General features: G+C 42.5%; 1 pseudogene across 1 annotated transcript; it reads right to left on the bottom strand.

Annotated features, from left to right (window-relative positions):
* Positions 1-3,615: 3,615 nt before the first annotated feature.
* LOC103608277 lies at positions 3,616-3,957 on the bottom strand (annotated as a pseudogene). The gene has a single exon (XR_552028.1). The product of XR_552028.1 is annotated as a thioredoxin pseudogene (transcript).
* Between the last annotated feature and the right edge of the window lie 2,709 nt (positions 3,958-6,666).

The following is a 6,666-nucleotide window of genomic DNA, read 5'->3' as shown; positions in this document are numbered from 1 at the left end:
GAAGTTGATAGAATATTCTATTTGGCAGTCATTTCTTTAAACATTTATTGATTTCAGTTTTGTGGTTTTCCTTTTGTGTTTTGGAGCAAAACTCTCTTTGCTCTTTTTACCCCCCTACCTAGATTGCAAATATTTTTAGAGTCTCCTGAGTAGATGCAGCGCGGGAGAGGGTATCTCTGGTATTGATGTTTCAGGAAAGAGACAGCTGAGCCTGGCCACATCCCCAGTCCCGAAATGTGATGCCTCCAGAGAATTTTTGGAATGACCTATTTGATTTGAAATGCTAGTGTCCCCTGGCGACTGGTTTGGAATATACACCACAGAAGATTCGCAAATCAATGTTGCTGGAGTTGAGGAATGAATCCATACACACAACATTTGAAAGAGTGCTCAGTGATGGGATCTGTCACCCCTGTTCTTGTCCCAAAGCCACTTCGCCCTCACTCCACCCTGTGTAGCTCCCACACTCTGAACCTCCCCCCCGGCCCCATTTTATGTCTCTTTGTCTTTGCACCTGCCATTCCCATTGCTCTTTCCTCCATCCTTTAAATTAAAAAAAAAATTATGTACATAAAAACTCACAGACATTAAGTTTGATGAGTGTATTAGTCCGTTTCTGTTGCTTATGACAAAACACCTGGAACTGGGTAATTTATAAGGAAACAATATTTATTGCTTACGGTTTCAGAGGCTGGGGAGTCCAACGTCCAGGGAACACGTATGGTGAGGGTCTCCCTTGCTGGTGGCTTCTGTGACACAGGGTATCACATTAGGAGATGGCAGAAGCAGGGGGGTGGGGAGACTCTCACGTGCTCTCCTTTTAAAGCCCTCAGAACCATGCCCATGACCACCATTATTAATCCATGCATTAGGGCATGGTCCTCGGATTCTGATCACCTCTTTAAAGCCCCACCTTTCAATTACCATAATAGGATTTCCCACCCTCTTAACAGTCATGGTGGGGACTAAACTTCAATAACTTTGGGGGGGTCACTCAATCCACTGATGAGGTTAGACAGATGTGTTTACCTATATTATTGCCACCCACATCAAGATAGAAACATTCACCCAAATCAACACATGCCTATAGGTATAGAACTTTCCTATCACCCCAGAAACCTCCCATTTGCCTCTTTCCAGTCAATTCCATCCTAACCTTACTAGGACAGTTATAATTTGTCACCATTGATCCATTTTTGGCCTTTTATTGAATGTGAATAAATGGGATTATTATGTACGCTTTTTAGTCTGACTTCACTCTTTACAATGTTTTAAAAATTCATCCATGTCGGTCTGCGTATCAGTAGCTTCTTTGTTATAAGTAGTATTCCATTGTTTAGATATGTTATAGTCTGTTTATCTGTTCTCCTGTAAATGGACATTTGGATTGTTTCTATTTTTTTTTTTTTTTTGCTGTTATGAATAAAACTGTTATACATGTTTTTGTACAGGTCTTTCTGTGAATATGTATGTTACTTTGCTTGTGTATTTACCTTGGAGTTGAATTGTCAAGTCACAAGGTAGGTGTATGTTTAACTTAATAGAAACCACCAACCATTTTCCAAAGCGATTGCACCGTTTCACACTCCCATCAGCAAAAGTGCGACTGTTCCTGTTGCTCTGCATCCTTGCCAACGCTTGGTATGGTCAGTTTTCTTAATTTTTCCCATTCAAATGGGTGTGATATAGTATCTCATGGTAATGTTACTTTGCCTTTCCATGACAATTAATATTAAGCATGTTTTCATGTGCTTATTGGCTAAACACATCTCTTCTTTTGTAGAGTATCTGTTCAAGATTCTCATCCATTTAAAAATGAGTTTTCTTTATTATCAATTTGTGGGAGTTCTTTATATATTCAGGATATAAATTCTTTATTAGATATATTACTAAAAATATTTCTCCCAGTCTGTGCTTGCCTTTTCATTTTTTTTTTAGAAAATGTAATTTTATTAATATTATTTTTTACATTCTAGGATGTTGTTGAGGAGCAGTTGGGAGGGAGGGGAAGGGGGAAAGGGGAAGGAAATGGGATGGAAGAAGGAGGAAGGAGAAGGGATGGGACTGAGGCCTGTGGCACCCCCCACATTCCCACAGGGGAGACAGGGGGCTCCCAGCGGTGGCTTGGTCATTGCTGGGCTGGGTGCAGATGTCAGGGATGTGTGGCAAAAGCCTTCACCAGCCCCATCCCAGCTCAGGAACCCGGGGCCCTTCTTGTTGTGGCTTGGTAGTTGCTGCTGGGCTGGCTGCATGTGTTGGGGGGACATAGCTGAGGCCCATCTCCCCACCCTCGGGACTGGTTGCGGGTGTCGGATGGCATTGCTGAGGGCCCTGGCCCTCCCCCCTTCTGGCTTGGTAGCCCAGGGGACTTCTGGTCCTTCTAGGTGTTATAGGTGTTCTTTGGTGAAATGAGACCTTTACTAGTTAATATCAAATTCTGTCTCTGGTTGTGGATACTTTGTTTTTTCTTTCAGTTCTGTGCTGGATTATTTGCTGTTCCCATCACTTAAACTCTGCTCTGGAACTAATTTGTTGTCCTTTGCTTATTTCTAAAGTGGGGGAACTTCCTGTGGGGACCAGTACTTGAGCTCTTTGGTTGAACTAAATTGCTGCTTTGCTGCTGATTCCCTGGGGAAGACTTTTTGTGCAGCTCAGGTTTTAATGGTTGACTTTGTAGGTACTTCCAGCTCTCATGAGATCTGGTGCACCTGGGTTGTGTGGAAACTCTGGTCTGGGCCTGAGTCTTTCAGCGAACTGCACCCCCTGCAGTTCTGTATTCCTGATCAGTCTCCTCTGAGTGGTCCTGTGCTGACTGGGGTGCAGATCAGCTGTCCTTGCTGTGCCCCAGTGTTCCCCTGGTGGGCCCATCTCCCCCATCGCCTGTGCTCCAAACACTTCCCATGGGATGGGCCATGTGCCGGTCCCTTGCAATGACTCATGGGCCTCTGAATGACTCCCCTTTTTCAGCTGTTCTGGCTCCTTGCTCCTATGTGGGTCCACAGGAACCCTATTAGTGGTCTGCTGTCCTCGGGGCCACCAAGGCCCTCTTCTCCCCTGCCACCTCCAAGCAACTTCATATGAAGGGCACAGCTGTGGCTTCTGCCAGTTCCTTCTCCCTGCACTCAGCAGTTCCAGCCTTGAAGTGGACGGGGCCCAAAATGGTCAGAGCGGTTTTTTCTATCTCTCATCATGGCTTCTCCTGCCTTCGTGCACTCCGTAGGTCTCTCTTCTTCCCTTGAGCTTTAGTGTCCCCAGTTTGGCTGTCGTTGCTTTTTTATAGTTGTAAATTGGTTGATTTGTGGGAGAGAGGGATGCTGGGGACTGTTTATTCTGCCATCTTGACCAGAACTACCTTTTCATTTTGATGGTATCTTTGATAAGCAAAGTTTTTAATCTAATTTATTAATTGTTTTAAGTTCAGTGTGTTTTGTGCCCTGCTAAATATTTCCTTGCCTACTCTATAGTCTTATGTTTTCTTCTCGAAACTTTAAAGTGTTAGCATTTTTTAAAGAGTAGAATCAATATTTTATTGTCACTTATAATCAGACAACACGTGGATATAATCTTCATACTTCATGTGAATAAAAAAATTCCAAGTTTTAAACAGCTGATGGTCGGCTGTGTTTTCAGAAAACATGATTAGATTAATTCATTAATGGTGGCTTCAAGCATTTCCTTATTAGCTCCAGAAAATTCACCCACCTTTTGTCCCTTTTTAAAAAACTGGAAGGTTGGCATGCACTTGACTTCACACTCTGAAGCGACATCCTGACAGTCATCCACATCTACTTCAAGGAACACCACGTTGGAATACTTTTCAGAGAGGGAATGAAAGAAAGGATTGATCATTTTGCAAGGCCCACACCACGTGGCTGAGAAGTCAACTACTACAAGTTTTTCTCCTGCAGCGTCCAATGCTTCCTGAAAAGCATCCTTGCTCTCGATCTGCTTCACCATTTTGGCTGCTGGGGGTGGGGGATTGTCTGACGAGCGACTGCAAGAACCCACAGAAATGGGGCCGAAGCACCAGACTGAGCTCCAGCATTTTTTTTTAAAACATGACTGGTAAGGGGATCTTAACCCTTGACTTGGTGTGGTCAGCACGATGCTCTCCCAAGTGAGCCAACCGGCCATCCCTATGCAGGGATCCGAACCTGGGGCCTTGGTGTTATCAGCACCGCACTCTCCCGAGGGAGCCACGGGCTGGCCCTTAAAGTGTTAGCATTTACTTTCAAGTCTATGATCATCTCAATTTAATGTTTGTGTACAGTCAAGGTTATTTATTTATTTATTTGAAGTTTTTATTTTTAAAAATTTTAAAAAATTTTTTATTTTTTTCCTTTAAATTTTTATTTTGTCAATATACAATGTGGTTGATTATTATGGCCCATTACCGAAACCTCCCTCCCTCCTCCCTCTCCCCCCTCCCATCCAAGAATGTCCTTTCCGTTTGCTTGTTGTAACAACTTCAAAAAAATTGTAGTTATTATATCTTCTTCCCCTCCGCACCCCGGTTTTTTGATTTTTTTTGTTTGTTTTGTTTTGTTTGTGTGTGTGTGTGTGTGTGCGTGTGTGTGTGTGTGTATGTATGTGTGTGAATTTATTTATTTATTTTTAGCTATAAGTGAGAACATGTGGTATTTCTTTTTCTCTGCCTGACTTGTTTCACTTAATATTATTCTTTCAAGGTCCATCCATGTTGTTGCAAATGGCAGTATTTCATTCGTTTTTATAGCTGAGTAGTATTCCATTGTGTAGATATACCACATTTTCCATATCCACTCATCCGATGATGGACATTTGGGCTGATTCCAGCTCTTGGCTATTGTGAAGAGAGCTGCAATGAACATTGGGGAACAGGTATACCTTCAACTTGATACCATCGTAGGCAGAATCACAGGCAGCAGCCCTGGCCTCTACTAGCTACATGTGTGATAGCCCTAGTGTGACAACCAAAAATGTCTCCAGTCATTGTAAAGTGTCCTCTGAGAAGCAAAATTGCTCTTAGTTGAGAAACACTGGCATAGATCCTACCTCCTTAGCGAAATGCTTCCTCTTCTTTTTTTTCTTTTCTTTTTTTTTTTTAAATACAAAACATAAACTTTATTTCTCAACATAAACTTCATCAACTTCAAGACACTTTTGTAAGCAATGATACTAGCCACTTAGTCCATCCCTAAAGAAGTGAAATTTAACCATATCAATGCAGTCTTATACAAGGAACTCAAAGAACTTTACAAGAAAAAAACAAGTAATCCAATTAAAAAACGGGTAAAAGAGCTAAATAGACATTTTTTTAAGGAAGATATACAAATGGCCAACAAACATATGAAAAAATGCTCAACATCACTCAGCATCCGGGAAATGCAAATCAAAACCACACTGAGATACCATCTCACCCCAGTTAGGATGGCTAAAATCCAAAAGACTCTGAACGATAAATGTTGGCAAGGTTGCGGAGAAAAAGAAACTCTCATACATTGTTGGTGGGAATGCAAAATGGTGCAGCCTCTATGGAAAATGGTATGGAGGTTCCTCAAACAGTTGCAGATAGATCTACCATATGACCCAGCTATCCCACTACTGGGAATATACCCAAAGGAATGGAAATCATCAACTTGAAGGTATACCGGTTCCCCAATGTTCATTGTAGCACTCTTTACAATAGCCAAGGTTAATTTTTTAAAGTGTGGTATCCAGTTGCTCCAGCATACTCTGTTAAAAAGAGTTGCCTTTACCCTTGACTGCAGAGCTTTTCTAGAAAATCAATTGACCATATATGCATGAGGCTATCTTTGGACTCTATTTTGTTGTGAAATTAAGTAGTGTGAGTCCTGCAACTTTGTTCTTTTTTTCAGGATTGTCTTAGCTTATTCATGGTCGTTTGTAATTTCTATGTAAATTTTAGACTCAGGCTGTGAATTTCTAAGAAAATCTTGGGATTTATGTTAGAATTGTTTTGACACAATAGATTAATTATGGTAGAACAAGCATCTTAAACATCTTGAGTCTTCCTATCCATAAATATAGTATATCTTCTCATTTATTTTATTACAAAATTATTTCAAGCCCAACTTTTTTTTTGCTGGCTGGCCAGACTGGGGATCTGAATCCATGACCTTGGTGTTTTAAGGTTGTGCTCCAGGGTTCCAGTCAAGATGGTGGAATAGATGGTCCCCAGCATCACTCTCTTACACAAATTAACCAACTTACAACTATAAAAATGTAACATCAGCCAAGCTGGGGCTGCGGGAGTTCAGGGGAAGAAGAGGAGAGACCTACGGAGTTCATGAAGGTGGAACAAACTACGATGAGAGAAAGAAAAAGCTGCTCTGAGCATTTTGGGCTGGAGCTGCTTTAAGGCTAGAGCTGCTGAGCACATGGAGCAGGAGCTGGCAGAAGCCACAGCTGTGCCCTTCAGATGGAGTTACTTGGAGGCAGCAGGAGAGAAGAGGCCTTGGTGGCCCCCAGGCCAGCAAAACCACTAATAGGGTTCCCATGGACCCGTGCAGGAGCGAGGAGCCAGAACAACTGAAAAACGGGAGCCATTCAGAGGCCGGTGAGTCATCCCAAGGGACCAGTGCAGGGCCTGTCCCATGGGAAGTGTTTGGAGCATAGGCAGTGGGTGAGACAGGGACACCGGGAGAACACTGGGACACAGCAAGG

This window comes from Galeopterus variegatus, unplaced genomic scaffold, assembly GCF_000696425.1.
Source record: "Galeopterus variegatus unplaced genomic scaffold, G_variegatus-3.0.2 Scaffold8245, whole genome shotgun sequence".
NCBI lineage: Eukaryota > Metazoa > Chordata > Mammalia > Dermoptera > Cynocephalidae > Galeopterus > Galeopterus variegatus.
The sequence above is the reverse complement of the archived record's forward strand: the minus strand, read 5'-3'. Positions and strand labels throughout refer to the sequence as shown.